An 18,225-nucleotide genomic window follows, 5' to 3' on the forward strand; every position below is an offset into this window, starting at 1 on the left:
GGTGCAGAGAGCTTCACAGGCACAAGCATGGCTCTTCTCAAGGATGCTGGAATTTTCTTTGCCTGTTAGGGGCGTATTGCACATTAGCCTCTCTCCTTCTGAGATAAAGCAAAATCTCCTAAAAGAAAGAAACAACTTGGGCTGGAGAAATGACTCAGTGGTTAAGAGTACTGGCTGCACTTCCAGAGGACCCAAGTTCAATTCCCAGCACCCACATGGCAGCTTACATCTGTCTATATCTCCAGTTCCAGTGGATCTGACTCCCTCACATGGGCAAGCATGCAGGACAAACACCAATGCATATAAAAATTACTTTAAACAGCTGAAGGTTCTATGGTGATAAGCAAGATATTCATCAGTGTGGCTATGGGACAAGGCCAGTTCAGGCACCCTCTCCTCAGCTGCTTAAGGAACAAGCTGGGACCATCTCCTTGGACAGTTGGGATTCCCTCTAGAGTCAAGACTCTTGCCAACCCTAAAATGGCTTCCTTAATTGAGATATATACTTCCCTGCTCCCATATCCACCCTTCCTCCATCCCAACCGTCCCATTCCCCCAAGCTCTCCCCATCCTCCCCGTCTCACTTCTCTCTCCCCATCTCCCCTTGCCCCCATCCTATCCCCACCCCCAAGCTCTGAATTTTTGCCTGGCAATCTTGTCTACTTCCAATATCCAGGAAGATAACTACATGCTTTTCTTTGGGTTCACCATCCTATTTATCTTCTCTAGGATCACAAATTTTAGGCTCAATGTCCTTTATTTATGGCTAGAATCCTCTAATGAGTGAGTACATACCATATTCATCTTTTTGGGTCTGGGTTACCTCACTCAGGATAGTGTTTTCTATTTCCATCCATTTGCATGCAAAATTCAAGATGTCGTTTTTCCCCCCCACTGAGTAGTACTCAAATACATATATATTCCTTACTTTCTTTATCCATTCTTCCGTTGAGGGGCATCTAGGTTGTTTCCAGGATCTGGCTATTACAAATAATGCTGCTATGAACATAGTTGAACAAATGCTTTTGTAGTATGATAGGGCATCTTTTGGGTATATTCCCAGGACTGGTATTGCTGTATGCTGGGGTAGGTCGATCCCGAATTTCCTGAGAAACCACCACATTGATTTCCAAAGTGGTTGCACAAGTTTGCATTCCCACCAGCAATGAATGAGTGTTCCCCTTACTCCACATCCTCTCCAGCAAAGGCTATCATTGGTGTTTTTGATTTTAGCCATTCTGACAGGTGTAAGATGGTATCCCAAGGATGGAGATAGAGACAGAGACCCACACTGGAGCACTGGACTGAGCTCCCAAGGTCCAAATGAGGAGCTGAAGGAGGGAGAACATGAGCAAGGAAGTCAGGACTGCAAGGGGTGCGCCCACCCACTGAGACGATGGAGTTAATCTAATGGGAGATCACCAAGGCCAGCTGGACTGGAACTGATGGAGCATGTGATCAAACTGGACTCTCTGAATGTGACTGACAAGGAGGGTTGACTGAGCGGCCAAGGACAATGGTACTGGGTTTTGATTCTACTGCATGTACTGGCTATGTGGGAGCCTAGTCTGTTTGGATGCTCACCTTCCTATACCTGCATGGAGGGGGGAGGACCATGGACTTCCCACAGGGCAGGAAACCCTGACTGCTCTTTGGACTGGAGAGAGAGGGGAAGGGGGGATGGGGGAAGGGGGAGGGAAATGGGAGGAGGTAGAAATTTTTAATAAAAAATTTACTTTAAACAGTTTTTTTTTTTGAAAAAGAAAGAAACAACTAACAAACAAGCAACAACAAATCTCTGCTGAGCCTGGTGTAATGAAGCATGCCTTTAATATTAGGATTCTGGAGATTGAATCGTGCTGGTTTTTGAGTCCAAGGTCAGTCTGCTCTATATAGGGAGAGCAAGGTTTACACACAATTTGAGGCTCTCTCAAAACCAAAACAAAAAATCCTGCTTTCCCTTCCTCTAGCTGAAGAGCTATTGGCAGTTAATAGTAGCTCCAGGAAGGGAAGACAGCTTTCTCCAGGAGTGTCATATCTTCAACTGGAGGGACGAGAGAAGGAGGAAGGGAGAGGGAAGGACTGGAGGTAAGGAGGAGTGTGTAGAGCCACCTGGTCTTAGACCTTCAGCCTCCCAAACTGTGAGTTGAGTAAACTCTTTCTGAGTGAGTCACGTTGCATTTGTGTTGAAGTGATGCGACAACATCTTTATGTAAAGAAATAAATCAACACTTAAGTTGTCGTACTGCCAGATACTTTATTTTCTGAGACAAAATATTGCTCCATAGCCCAGGCTGGTCTAAAACTCAAAATCCTCCTGCTTCAACCTCCCATATGCTAGTGTGTGCTATACTTTAATACCTATTGATCTCGATTTCTTTTTGTCAGTATACGTAAAGAAGTGTAATTAGTATTGTTAATGTTACTAGGAAAGTCTATTGCATATGGAGGTGCTAAGTATTTTTTTCTGGTTCTTCTGTTTTTTTCTGGTGTTCTCCTCCAGGCCTCTTCACTGTTTTGCTCACTCCCTGCATGGCCAGGTCACCCTTACTTGGGAGCTTTGGTCCCCCCACCCCCAAAGTGCTCAGGGCTCCAGGGGTAGAGCTATCACATCACGGCACCATCTCTTCTGCCTCCGATACTGTCCTTCAGATCTGTGTTGTAATTAGACTCACTGCCACCACTTATGTATGTATCATAAGATATCAGACCTACTATCACCTGAAAAGGCATTTGTCTTGCACTTGGTAACATCACCAGGGGTGTCTTTTTAGAGCAGATGATTTGATTAATAGCTTAAGGTTCTTTTCATATACTGCCTACAACACTCAAGCGGAAGCAATAACGAGGGTTAGCTCTAGGTAGCTGAACCTTGCCAGAACCCTTGACTATTAGGTTGCCATCTGGAAGTCACTCTAGATTCAGTTAATTACAGTCACTGTGATTGCTACAAGTTCTAAAAGCTAACAGGCAAACGACTGCAGAAGGACATTGATTGTTTTGCATGATCTGTTTGCAGAAATTATCTCCCTTAATATTTTCTCCCCTTTGATGAACAAAGAATGACCAGGAAGTCATCCTATTGATAGTGTTAGACATTTAGTGAAACAAACAAACAAACAAAAAACCCCTCTTAGTATTTGCGTATATTTTGCTTTTGCTTTGTTTATTTTATTTGGTAATTGCAGAAAACTGTGTACAGCTCCTTGCCACCTGGGCATAGCAGCACTGGCTAACACAGTTCTAGAATATGCCAGTTATAAGTCAGTCACAATTTCTTCGTGTCTCTACTGCTTTGCTTTGCTCCTCATTGTGGAAGGAAAGGATAAAGTCAGATATAGCTGTTAAGCAGAAGATGGAAACTGGGAAGAGATTTTACCCTAAAAGATGAATGTGGGAAAGAAGGAAGAGGGACACGGAATTGGATGAATGTGCATTGCCTTCTTAGGGCTCCTGTAACAAGTCACCCCAGCATTTGTGGCTAACTCTGAAATTGAAATACATATCTTTACAATGTTAACAAATAGCAATAAAAAATTCTCATCTTATGCAATAAAGCAGAAATCAATAGGGAAGACCTCTGACATCTTTCTCTGGCCTCCTCTGTATGCGATCATGTATATAAAGCACACACACACACACACACACACACACAGATGCACAGACACACACACAGACACAGAGATACACAAACACACACACAGACACAGAGGTACACAGACACACACACAGACAGAGAAACGCAGACACACACAGACAGAGATACGCACACACACACACAGAGACACACACATCCACTACCACCATCACCACCAGTAACCACTAAAGAAAACAAGGCCATGAATCTGGGAGAGAGCAAGGGTTTCAGGGGAGGGGCTGAAAGGAAGAAAGGGAAGAAAATTGTGTGTTACTATCCCAAATTTCAAAAATTAAAAATCATTATAAAAATAATAAGAATGATTTTAAAATTCTCCTATCTGCTTTATAATACAGTTTCTTTGCCTGCTCCTACAAGCGTATGGTAGACTTCCTGGCCTATAATTCATTCCTACAAGATGTCAGACAATTTTATGACCTCCCACGGTACTGATAATCTGTACTACACAGTTTAGCACCTAATTATAGTTGGTTCCATATTGTTCATTATTATATTATTATGAAACCCTGTACCCTCAGATAGATTATGTGATCTTAAATGGCAGAGACATGTCTGTCTTCACACTCCTTACCTTGTGCTGAATAGAATAGCTAGACAGAGGGGCTAGTAGATCAATTAAACAATCCCATCCTTCCACTTTTTGTGGGGTACCTATTATGGCACTAGACTTACAGACACAGACTTACATATTTCCATGTCCCCAAAAGGTTTGCCATCACAGGGGAAACCAAAGCAAGAACTGAATTTCCTTTCTCTTTCCTTTAATGGTAGACGGGGGCAGATGGAGAAGCAAGGCAAGCCCCACTGTGCTCCATTATCATCTTGATATAGATGATGGCTGACATATTCCTCTTACTTTCTGCAGTTGGGCAAGCCATCTGATGGTGTCTGACCCCTGGGGTTTCACTTGGCTGAGCATCAAGGCTAAATGGGTTGGCACATCTTACCTTTCTCTCCTTGTGAGTGAGCATGTTTCTCGGGGAATCAGATTCACATTTTCTTACACTGTGGTAAAATATACATATATAAACATTATCATTTTAGCCACTCTCCAGCGTAGAGCTTAGCTGTTAAGTATATTCATGCTGTTTTACAAATACCACTGCCATCTCTCTAGAACTTTTGTCATCTTAGTCTGGAACCCTGTTATTCATTCGAACAACTCCCTATCACCCCACCCCTAAGGTACTCTCTGGCTTTGTGAACGGACTGCATAGGAACTGGATATATACTAATCATACAGTGTTTTCCTTTCTAGTCTAGATTTCTTCTTACTTGACATGACATGATGGCCACAGTTTATCCAAATAGTGGCAACTGCCAGAACCCTATTTCCCTTTAAGGTATCGTATATAATCTATCTGTCCTTAATAGAAACTATTATTTAACTATCCATCTGTAGGCAAACTTTGGTGTTGTCACCTTTGGTTCTTATGTATGATAGAGCTGAAAAATGATATCTACAGACCCATGATGTAATGAGCAGCCCATTTCATATTCACTATGGGCAAAGTACCCCAAAGAGGGAATAGTGGAAGTGAGGCACAGGGGAGGGATTGGAGGTCAGGGAATGGGTAGGAGTGGATCTGGTAGCTCACTTAAAAAATATAACTTCTAAAAATTTAAGAAAATATATGGGTAGCTGGTTTTGGTGAGGTGGTGTACATTGATAATTCCAGCCCTTGGGGGGCTGAATAAAAAAGATCAGTACTATGTATGATGCCAGTTTTTGTTACATAGTAAGACCCTGTCCCCCCCCCCCCCAAAAAAAAAGCCGCTTCGCCTTCGTAAGACTGGAGGAATCTCTGGAATTTCATAACCTGCATTCAGGCTTGAGCACTCACCAGGAAAATGTGGCCTGACAACATTTTTTAGATTAAGACCATGAGCACTGGGATTTAGTAAATATGTCCTGTTTATCCTCAAAATGCTTCCTGTAGCTAATTTCTCCTCTGCCAGGACTCCAAAGTCTGCTCAGTGCTGAGCAGTGGGGCTGTGGAACTCACATTTCAACTGCTTCATTTGACTCCGTGTCCCCTTTCTGATTTCTCTTACGAGACAGGGCTCTGATCCCTGGAGGTTACTGAACAGAAACTCTGGGAGCTCTCGACCACATGTGCAGCAGACCAGTCCTGCTTGTCTGACCCAGGGTCTTCTGGAACAGCCCTAGCTACCTTCTAGACCCAGCTCCTCTTGTTGACATCGACTCTGCCCTGAGTAAAAGATTCTCTTGTCATTCTCTGAACAAATCACAATTTTCTTGACTTTTCTCATTACTGTTTACTCCATCACCTGCCAACATTTCCATGCTACTTCCACAGCATCTCAGCCAAATCTTCTTTTAAACAGTGTGCTTGCCAGTGGTCGATGGCTCCGTTGGGTATTTGTGTCCTTGCTGTAGGGCTAATTATTTTAAGAACATGTTTGCAATGGCGAATAGTTTTTGAGCCTTTTACCTAAAGAACTTCACATGTGTTACTTTGTTTCCTCTTTGTAGCAGGCTCACATAATAAACTATTATTATGTCTTACCCAGATGCTGGACTTCTGTCTTTGATGTGCTAACTTGTCCTAAATCACACAACTGTTAAGTAACAGATCTAAGTCTGTATATCAAGTTTCCTGATGAAAAAGCGTCATTGAATGTGTGTATCTATTGCCTTGATTAGATTATAGGTCCATGAATGAAGAGTGATTGAACTACTCACTGGATTTCTCCTGGGAACTGTCCTTGAAGAGCCCAAAATATCAGAAAAAAAAACTTCCCACAGACTGAACACTTTTTCTTTTAGCCTACAGTGTGGTTTCCAGCCGCCTATTCCATGCTGTTTCTTCAAGATGAGGAACGTGTGACCACTTATGCACGATTGAGTGTAATTCTGAGCTGTTCTTCCAATGAGAGACCCAATTGCACTGCACTGATGTGTAATGTTTGGCTCCCTAGCAACACCCTTGGCTTGAAACCTCCAATCTCAACAATGTTTTGCACATGTGCTCAGTGTATATGTTCACCTTCTGTTGCTATGACAAAACACCCAAGTTGAAAAAGACCAACACAAGGGAAGGCAGGTTTATTTTGGCTCTTGATCTTAGATAATTCAGCCCATTGTTAGCTGATGTCATTGAACATGGGTTTGTGGAAGGACTGTGCATCCTTTTTTGTTTGTTTGTTTGTTTGTTTTTTGTTTTTTTTTGAAAGTAATTTTATTAAATTATAAAAAGTTTCCATTTACACCCCTCTTCCCAACACCCTCCCACTCCCCCCACCTCTCCTCCTCCCTCTTTGTCCCTAAGGGCAGTCAGGGTTTCAAGCCCTGTGGGAAGTTCAAGTTCCTCCCCCCTCCCTCCAGGTCCAGGAAGGTGAGTATCCAAACAGACTGGATCCCAAAAATCCAGTATATGCAGAGGAAACTAGTCCCAGTGTCATTGTCAATGGCTTCTCAGAAAGACTCCGGGCCAGCCACATTCAGAGAATTCGGCCACATTCAGAGAATCTGGTTGGATCACGTGCTCGTTCAGTCGCAGTCCAACTGCCCTTGGTAAACTCTCATTAGATCCGACCCCTTGTATCAGTGGGTGATAGCATCCCTCGCAGTCCTTCGTCATTTTCTTCGTCCTTCTGCTCCTCATTTGGACCTTGGGGGGCTCAGTCCGGTGCTCCAATGTGGGTCTCCGTCTGTATCGCCATCCATCGTCAGATGAAGGATCTATGGTGATAAGCAAAATATTCATCAGTATGGTTATGGGCCAAGGCCGGTTCAGGCACCCTCTCCTCTGTCCAGAGAACAATCTGGGGATCTCTCCTTGGACCTGGGATCCCATATATAATCAAGTTTCCTGTAAACCCTAAAATGACTCCCTTAGTTGAAATATATTCTTCCCTGATCCCATATTCATCCTTCCTCCCTTCCCCCCATCCCGGTCAACCGAGCTTTCTCCATTCCTCCCCTACTCCCTTCTCTCTAACCCTCTCCCCTTCCAACAACCCTCCAACCCCCCCCCCATGCACCCAAGGTTACCTGGGACTCTTGACTATTTCCTACCTCCTGGCGGATAGCTAAATAATCTTCATCAGGTTCGTCTTCTTATTTAGCTTCTCTAGGATCACGAATAATAGGCTCAAAGACCTTTAATTATGGTTAGAATCCACTTATGAGTGAATACATACCGTGTTCCTCTTTTTGGGTCTGGCTTACCTCACTCAGTAAAGGGTTTTCTATGTCCATCCATTTGCATGCAAAATTCAAGATGTCATTATTTTTTACCGCTGAGTAAAACTCTAATGTGTATATGTTCCACACCTTTTTTAACCATTCTTCTATTGAGGGGCACCGCTCATGGCAGCAGGAAATCAAAGGCAGTGAGAAAAGAAAGGAAGATGCAAACTTCTCAAGGACCTACCCACAATGCCTTCTTCCTTGTAATAGTCCAATCTCCTTCAAGTTCTTCTTCCTCCTGATACACCACAGGCTGGTAGCTTGTGAATCTCTTAGGGATCTTTAAACTCCAAACTATAGCAGTCATTAAATGCTTACTAGATGATTAATTGTATCTGTGGCTGTTATACACCCTAAGGTTGTTGAAATGTATTTCCCTTGAAGTTGGGCAATAAATAAGTTCAGGTTAGTTAAACAGAGTATGTTCTCAATCAGGAAAACATGAAAATTTTAGTTATTTATTCTGCAGTTTGCATGATACAGTGACATTTGAGGTTTTAACAATAGATATTTGGGTGCAGGGAGCTGGAATTTATATGCGAGGGTTACAACTCCTATATGTGAAGAGCTTGAACAGATTTATTTTTTTGACAATTTGCAAGCATATGCAGTTTAGGATTTTATACACATCCTAAATTAATAATGTATTTGCCATAATATGCTTTGAAAAGGACATCGTAGTTAATCATTGAATTGTCCAAACACCTTGATACTTAAAAATCAGTTCCACAGAAAGTAACTATTGAAATTTTGGCCACCAGGAAAGGTATATTCTTCATGAAAGACAGAAGCTGATTCTTTGTATTTACTTACTTGCAATCCTATAACTACACCTTAAAAAGAAAAAAAGCAGAAAGTTGAGGGCAGGAGAACTCAACAACGGTTTTCAAGTAATTTGTGTAGATTGATACAAAAGTGCCTGGCACAATCCTTTGTCTGTAGCGAGGGCATACAATGCATACTTTTTTTTCACAGCAATAGAATTTGTTATTCTAAAGCAACAGTTGTCAATTATTTCTCCTTCATGACACAATGCCATGCATTGCTCTGACCTTCTAACACATTTCCACATACTTGCTGTAGTTCGTGCTTAGGATCATGTACAATAGCTGTCTATGACTCTGTTTTATCCCATTCTGGAAGGACATACACATGTACCTGAAAACATATCATTAGACAGCAATAATGGCGATAATAACAATAACAATATTTATATAATTAAAGTGAGTAATGGCTTTTCCAGTGGAAGCTAAGTGTCTGGAGACCCCCAACTAACCTCTCACCACAGAATCATCTCAACCAAGCTCAAGCAGGAACGGCACACTGGCATTCATTGTGAGCCTGGCTATTTTCCTACCAGATCAAGGTGCAGGGAGACTCACAGGTGGTTCAGAATTGTAATGATTATGACAAAATTCCACACTGAAGAAAAGAAATAGAATTTTATTCAGTACTAAAGACTAAAATTATGAGATTATGCGGTCAAAGCGTAAAACTAGAAAAAATTACACTGAATGAAGTAACCCAGACACCGAAACACAAGCGATATTCTCTTTCATATGTGGCTCCCAGCCTTGAATGTTTAGATTTGTGTGTTTATCGTGTGGGGCCTGCAGTCCAAGAAAGGAGAGAAGGGCCACTGGTCTGATTCATAAAGAAGGAGAGATATGAAGGAAAAGAGACTATAAAAACAGAGAAGGAAGTCTAGGCATAGAGAGGTAAGCAGGGGTGGGGATGGGGACCATGGAGGCTGGGGGAAGGGAGGAAGGGGTAACCTAAAAAATGGTGATTACAAAAGCTGTGTAGAAACCTTGTACTTTGTAACAAGAGGCAGATAGATAAACAGACAGACAGACAGATATTTAGACAAGAGAGAGAGAGAGAGAGAGAGAGAGAGAGAGAGAGAGAGAGAGAACTCTATAGGGTATAGGGTTAGATACTGGTGCATCTAGAAGTCACAAGTTACTAAACAAGGAAACAGTAACGTCAATGCCATGGATAGTATAGTTCTTTATGAGTTTTTGGTCGCAGGGGCCTTAGAGGTCCTCAAACAATACCTAGGCCTTAGGGGAACTTACTACTCTTATTTAGCTTTATTTTCATGACGTCAAGTGGCCTTCTAAATACCTTTGTTTATACCAGGAGATAAGGGCACATTCCCCTTGACTTACCTCCTCCAACTAGTTCCAACCTTCTAACCATCTGTTCAGCCATGAATCCATCAATGGATTAGCCCATTGATGAAGTTCCAGTCCCCAATGATCCAATTACCTCTCAATACTATTCTGGTGACAGCCAACGTTTTAATGCATCAGTCTCTGGGAACATTTTATATATAAACCACAAAAAGTAATAAAACAGGCTAGGTGTGGTGGTGCATGCCTCTAATCACGGCACTTGGGAGACAGAGGCAGGTACATCTCTGAGTTTGAGGCCAGCCTGATCTACAGAGGGAGTGTCTGGACAGTCAGGGCTACACAGAGAATCCCTGTCTCGCCAAGAAAAAAAAAGTAAAACAGATTAAAAGATTAGAATATCTTCATGGTTTTACTTATTTTTCCTCTATGAATTATTTCCCTTATAAACCTTTTTATTCTCTGTGTGCGAGTATCTTACCTACATGCGTGCCTGTGCACCACATGCATACCTAGTGCCATCAGATACTCAAAGACGGCACTAGAGCCCTCCGGATCTGGAGTTACAGACAGTTGTGAGTCACCACGTTGGTGGTAGGACTTGAACCTGGGTTCTATGCAAGAGCAGTAGGTGCTCTTAACCATTCCAACCCCTCCGTAAATAATTTAAGACAGACTGTGAGGGACGGTAAGGAAGGGAAAAGTATACTCTCATTTTGTTCTACTGGCTGAAACTCGGACACTCAGCACAGTTGTGGTCTGATTAATCCTGTGTCAGGACCGACGCCCGGTCCCGCCAGCATTCCTCTAGTTAAAAGAGCACAAGCCACTGATAAGTATTCTCTTAAGAATGCCTTCCATTTTAGTAGTAACTTACTAAACACTCATTATACAAAATAAAAGCCACATATGAGAGCAAGTTAGGCACTGTCCTTTATAGCCATCTTGACTATAAAATGGTCCGTCTTTTAAAAAATGATTTAAGTAAATACACCAGTCCTTCTATTAACCCCTTCTAGTCTTCCAAAGAAAGTAAACAAAACAAGAAAACAAAACAAAAACACACATTGCAGTGTATTTTCTGAATCAGAGACTGATGTAAGTACTGAAAATACAGAGGTACATGAGTCTGGCTCCCGACGAATCTCAACAGTGAGTGGGAATCGTGAGCAAGGAAACTGCTCAGGAAGTCTGTGGAATTGCAGCATATCCTCAAGCCGGGCGCTCCGCATAGAAGTTCAGTGAGAAACAGCATCTATTAAAATTACTCTTTCGGAGCAACATGATTGGGCTGAGAGACACCTAGGAGATTACTAAGGTATACTTCTAGGAATGTCCATCAGAGCAATTCCAGAGATGACTGACCATAACTGAGGGTAGATCTTTCGTGAATGTGGATAGCACTGTCCGCAAGCTGAGGGGCCAACTAGGAAGTCCAGCAGAGGGAAGAGAAAGCTTGTTGGTCCAGGTTCGTTCCCTGCTCTCCACTTCCTGGTTGTCCCAATGCAAGCAACTTTGCTCTGCCACACTCCCAAATTGCCATGCTTTTCTGCCTCACCACAAGTTCTAGGACCCCAGCAATGAGCCAGTCAGTCCTGGACTGAATCCTCTGAATACAAGGAACTCCAAATAAATCTTTTTCTCCTTTTAAACTCTTTATGCCATGCATGTGTTTGCATGAACTAGTCTTATGACCCAGTGTAGATGTGGCTTGGGTCAATAACTGCTTGTCTCAGTGTGCTTTCTGTGAATTTTAGTGTCTTTACCGGTGAAATGAAGGCTTAGGGAGACTATCTGGAGAGTGACCAACTTCTCTTGGTTTGCCTGATCCTTTCACAGTTTCAGCCTTGATTTTAAACCTTCAAGTCCTGTATTCTGAGAGTCCTCAAATGCCTGGGGAAACTGAGCATTGGTAGTCCCTATCAGGAAAGAATGCTTGAAGTTTTTGATGGGACTAAGACACCAGGGCTGGATGGCAGAAACAATATCACTGGTTTTTTCTTTTTTAAAAATGATATTTCAGTTTGTTTTTCTTTAGATATACATCCTGTATATCCACATTATTTATTATACACATGTATGATGGAACATTAGTCAACCATTAAGAAGAAGAATCATTTGAAGGAAGATGGACAGAACCGGAGATCATCTAGAACAAACAGCCTAGACTCAAGAAGACAAATGCCATGTTTCTTCTCATATGTAAATCTAGACTTATAGATATATACTTGGAAGGTGATGCTAAGGCGTGGTGAATATGAACAGCATTCAATACATATGTATATATATGAATATAATATCAAACCCATTATTTAATAAATTGAATATATATACTTATAAAAATATAGATATTAAAAGGTGAATTATAGAAACACCTTTGGGTTTCTATGACATAGGTTGTGTGCTAGCTATGACAAAAGCATTGATATTTATGGGAGACTGGATTTTGCTTTTCCAAGAAACTCTCTCACAAATGATCATACCCGAGTATGCGACAGTCAGAGCTTTATGCAAGCCTTGGTTATGACTCTTAATGGCAGCTACCTCGACTGTGAGCCTCAGTTGTGTCCTTTGTAAGTTTGGAGACAGGGGAAGAGTCCTGGCTTTGTGGTCAGATGGTGGCTCATCACAGAGCTGGAGAAAATACCACTTTCATAATAGTTTCTTCATTTAGAAAGTATGAGTAATCACAGACACCTGGCAGGGTAAGTGAAGGATGGGAGCATATTGTCAGTTAGCAAGCACTCAACACATATTTGAGTAGAACACACAACAGTGTGTGTGTTCTACTGTTCTTAACTCAGAGAGACAGGGTTTTGACTGGGATGCAGATGAAAAACATATACTTTATAGTATTGTATGCAACAGTCTGAATATAGACATACTCATGTATACGTGCATGTAGACTGTTGTGTAATCTCTGTTCATATTCCTGTATTGGTGTCTTAGTTAGGGTTTCAATCTCTATGGTTGAAATAAACACCATGACCCACAAAGGGTTTATTTCAGCTTACACTTGCAGGTGATGGTCTAACATCGAGGGGAGTCAAGGCATAAACTCAAGCAGGCCAGGGACCTGGAGGCAGGAGCTGATGCAGAAGCCATGGATATATATGTATAAAGGGAATTTGGTAGACTGGCTTAGATAATACAGGTTTGATAGTCAAACAATGGCTGTCTTCCCACTAGAGAGCCTGAAAACATGGTAGCTGTTCAGTCTACAAGACTGGATGCCTCTTGTCTTCAGTCTACAAATTAGAAGGTCGAAGAAACTAGATTCCTATGTCCCAGAAGCATAGTTTCGGTATGGTCAGTAGTGGTGGTGGCGGTAGCAGCAGCAGTGGCAGCAGCAGTGGCAGTGGCAACACCAAAATAGGTGCGCTTACAAGCAAGGGGTGAGAAGAGTAAACAGGCAAGAAGCAAGAGGTCTCCCCTAGGAGTTTCTTATAGCTGGGTTGCATGTAGAAGGTCTGGTCTACTCTGGAGAAGGGTCTGCCTATTTGAGCCAATCCTTCCAGGTCAAATCTTCACAAACTTTGTCTCCTAGTTGATTCCAGATTCAATTATAATGATAATCAAGATAAATGATCAGAGTTCCCAAGGGCATTTTAAATATTACATCTCAAACTTATAATCCAGTCTAGGTGTTAGCCTACTCACAAGGTAGAAACAGAGTTAAATCATCTAATATACGCTGTCTAATGATAGCTTTCTATTTTAATACCAAAAACAAAGCCATTAAGGGAAGGTCATAAACAAAATTTTATGAACTGCTGATATATATGTCCCTCCAACCTGGTTCATTTTAAATAAAAATAAACTTTAAAGTAAAAAGTTTTACATTTACATAAGTGTGTGTTTGTGCACACGCCTGCGTGCCATGCAGCAGTCGGAAGATAAGTTCCTGGAGCTGGTTCTCTCCTTCCACCTTGTGGGCTTTGAGGGTCGTGAGGCTTGGCCTGTACCCTCTAAGCCATCTGCCTAGCTCTAAAACTTCAAAATCCACGAATGTGTAAAAAAAGATAATATTTATAACAATGTGCACCATAAACGCCACTTGAGAAGCAGTAATTGAGAGAACAAAAGCTGCTATACATAAAAAACCCCACAGAAAGCAGTTATAGGCATGTTCAGCCTCTGCCACGGTCGGCTGACATCCCAGAAGGAGGTCCAGGTCTAACTCATTTGTAGGTGAGAATGCTGTGGTGCAATGCCAAACATCTGGATAGATTGGTCATATCCGGGAACGATGCAGAGGTAAGGTTCAAGGGAGCAGGGGCTGGATTGATATGTATAACTGTTCAATGACCAGTCAGAGCAATATTGTCCTGAGTTCTAGAAAGGGACTTTAATGTGCTGCTTGCTACCCAGCTCCACAGTTTTCAGCTAGGAGAGATAGGGCAGTTTGTATTTCACAGGGCAGACTTTAATGTATCCATTTTCATTTGCCTACAGAACTAAAGTCATTGGCCACTCCCCCCCCCACAGACTTCAAGGCTTTGTTTGATTCCAATGCCCACATGCTGCTGTGAGTCGGACTGTGTGAAGGGTGCTAGGAGAAGGACTCAAGAGGAAGGAGCTGGGTGAGAAGCAATGAACAAAGAAGCAAACCAGCAAATAGCTGGCATAGTTTTGTCCTCTAAGAGTTAAGAGTTTTGCTGAGGAGGCACAACTTTACCATAAATAAATAAATAAATAAATAAATGGAAGGCAATTTAATAGAGACAGTTTAAACATCAGTTTTGGAAACTTTTTTTCCCCCCTTCCATCCAGAATTTAAAAAGAAAGCAGGACCAGAGCCAAAGCAGCCAGTTCTAATGTGACGTCCTTAAACTTTAGAAGTTTCCTTGGCGCAGCAAAAACATTCCAGGAAGTGAAGCAGTTATAAATAGTTTGGATCGTTGTGGAAATGTACTGGGAAACTGGCAGAAAATGAATCAATCGGACTTCCCACACGACCCACCGAAGTAAGATCGCAAATCAAAGTCCAGGGGGACATCTGGAGATGATATGCTGATGTGTGGTGACAGGGTTACAGGCACAAGAGAGAGAGACACATTTAGTGACATCCTGAAATCCTCTCAGGCTGGATCTGCCCTAAAGAAGGACAGCATGCTCTCCTAACAGAAGAAGAAAGTCTCTGGAAGATGCCATTTCTAGCAAGGCAAGGTGTTTTCCTCACAGACACTGCGGATGTCTCTGTCCGGAGTAAGGGCTTCTATGTAGGAAAGCTGGCAGACTGAGCACCATTGCATTTTGTTTTGTTTTGAATAAACATAGGCACCTCTGGGGAAATTTCTAGCATTTTCTATGGTGCCACATGTCTCAGTGTAGGATTTAATGAAACCCATGGAAGGAGCTGTGATGTTCAGTTTGAACTGGAAGTCCCCACAAAGTGTGTCACGGAGATTTCAGTGTGATGTGCTTGACTTCCTTTATGTCTTTGATCTTTAATTTTGTGTGTGTGTGTGTGTGTTTACCTGCATATATGTCTGTGCACTAATCAGTGTGTGTGCAATGAAGAAAGAATATAGAAGAAGGTGTCAGATCCCTTGGGATTGGAATTACAGAGGGTCCTTAGCTGTCAAGTGAGTGCTGGGAATTGAACCCCTGTATTCTGCAGGAGCAGCTAAAGCTCACAGTCAGAGAGCTTTTCTCCAGCCCCCCTCCCACGACAGCCCCGTGCCTGCCCTTTGTAAGTCTGAAGGTGAAGTAACTGACAAGAATAGCTACGTTCCCCTTTACACCTTGGATGGATGCTTGTGAAGTCACTTTCCTGCTTAATGAAGGAGATGGGAAAATCACAGAACTCCAAGAGGGGGTGTGGAAAGAGGCTGAGAGAACTCTGCAGAAATGGAGCCACTCTCATGATGTTGGCGCTGTTTACCATGGTTTTTCGTGTCCCGTCCCCCCCCCCCCCCCCCCCCCCCCCCCCCGCCGGGCTCTGGGTTTTTACAGACTAGGAGGCTCAGACATATTTTCCCTGGGAAACGTAGGGACTTCCTGAAAACAATTAAACAAATGTAAAACTTCCTTTTCAAGTTTCTTTTGAGCATCGATGAAACATTAGACTTGGGGCACACTGGGCAACTTATCAGTACCGATAGCTAACATAAGTCTAGGTCAAAGAAAACCTCTCCCAAAGAGGGAAACTAAATTTCTGAGATTTTCTTTTTCAAGGTCAAAGGGCAAGAGTTCGCGGCTCTGAGAACTTGCTATTTCCTTCCTGCTTCTCTTCATCTTTTATCAACTGCATTCCACTGCTTTGCCGCTGGTGGCCCTTCCTCCACCCGATACTTCTGCAGTAGATGATTTCCTATCCAGGACTCAATGTTGTGTCTGTTTTGGCGACAGCTCTTGCACTTGTGTGGTAGCTTTTAAATGCCCCATCTTTTGAGCAGCCGCATTCAGGCTGACAGGAGCCAGTGGGAGGGGCTTAGAGGCTCAGTCCTCCAGGGAGCAGTAACCTTTTGCAGTCTAACACACAGAACATTTAGAGTCCACTGACTCCCAAAGTACGCTCTGCACATGTGAGAGCGACTGCAGTTTTTCCCAAGGTTTCCTGAGCTCCGCACCCCCCTCCACCCCCGTTCTCAGAAGGAGTCAGGTTTCTGCCTATAGAGAAGCACATTCTTCAAGGATTAACTGTGATCTCATAGCTAAAGTGGATGCAAAATAAAATCTGGAGACAGCTGGGAAGTGATGAGAGGTGACAGGGACACATTTGGAGAAACAAAAGTGCCAAGGTCTAGTTTTTGTTGCCTGTGTACTCTACAGGCTAAATTGGGAGGGCAAATTATTATTATTTTCCCCTCCTTACTCTATTCTACCTATATTCACATAGGGGATTTTCAGTGTGGTTTCCCTTCCTAGGGGCCTGAAAGGGTCCAAGATGGCTTCTTAGAAGGTAGTTTTTCCACTGCTCTTCCTCCAGGGATGACAGCGAACTACCCATCAGGCTGTGCCTGTGTCTGAGGCTGCCACACTGAGTACCTAACTGATGATTTTTAATCCTACAAGAAGGTCGATTTGATCAACCTCATATTAAGAAGAAAACAAGGAAAGCACTGGGTCGTGGACTTTTGCGGGAAACTAGAAAAACGAGCCCTTATTTATCTGTTTCCTTGCATTGTTCTTCCCAGCGTGGCTTTTTCTTCCTCTTTGCTGTGTATCATAAAATGAAAAGAAGGGAGTCCTGTTTGAAAGGAATGAGTCACTAGGGAAGTGGGAACAATTGATTCTTTGGTAAATTAAAAAATTTAGACAATGCTTTTCTTGACATGTATTTTGCAAGGATAAAGTGTCACCATCAAGACGCTCTTTATACTGAGGAAAGACAAGAAAATAGTACCGTAGCAGAAAAAGCAAGTGACAGTTAGAGGTCAATTGGACACTCAGAGGCACAATCCCTACGACACTAGAGGGCTTCACTTTGCGACTCTCCAGGCCAGGTGAGGTTGTTAGTTGTAAATAGAAAAATCTCTAAGATAAACAGAAAGATAACTAGCTAGGCAACCATCCAAGGGGGGCTTCGATATCAGCCAGGGGTTTAGAGATCAGATTCGGCAGGCGATGGGAGAGTCAGAGGGCTGATAACTAGCTGGGGGCGCAGTGCTGCCCTCTGGAGGAGCCTCAGCTTCAGCAAGCCTTCCCCAGGCCTTCAGAACTGCTCCGCCCACCAGCACCGCCCCAGGGCAACTCTTCAGGGCTTCACTTCTCTCCTAAGAATCCACGACTAGGGAAGAGTGTCAAGTGGATGACCCCTGCTCACGTGCCTTTGTGTAAACCCCCAAGGATGTACTCAAAGTGTGGAAGTGGGTTAGCATGACATTGGAATTGACGTTTTCATTTCCAGCTTAATTTTATCCATCTATTTACCTTCACAAGGACAAGATGATTCTCTTCTCCAAATACGTGGGAGATTTTTTCCTCTCTTCTTTGTACTTCAGCAATTCTATGGGTCTTAAGGTATCATTCTACTTAGACTCTATAGGTCTAATTTCTCCCACCTGACTGAATCTATGGAAATAAGGGGAATGTTGTGTTTCTAGTGTCTTTACCCATAAACCTAACATGTATCATATCTATTATATATTTTAGAATACCTAAATTCAATAAATTATACTTAGTGAAACTAGCATAGGGAAAGTTAGTAGAACGCTAGTAAAGAACACAGTATAGAGGGAACAGGTCACAGCTCGTCAGTTTTCTCATTT

Source organism: Myodes glareolus, chromosome 2 (genome assembly GCF_982192425.1).
Source record: "Myodes glareolus chromosome 2, mMyoGla1.1, whole genome shotgun sequence".
Taxonomy (NCBI): domain Eukaryota; kingdom Metazoa; phylum Chordata; class Mammalia; order Rodentia; family Cricetidae; genus Myodes; species Myodes glareolus.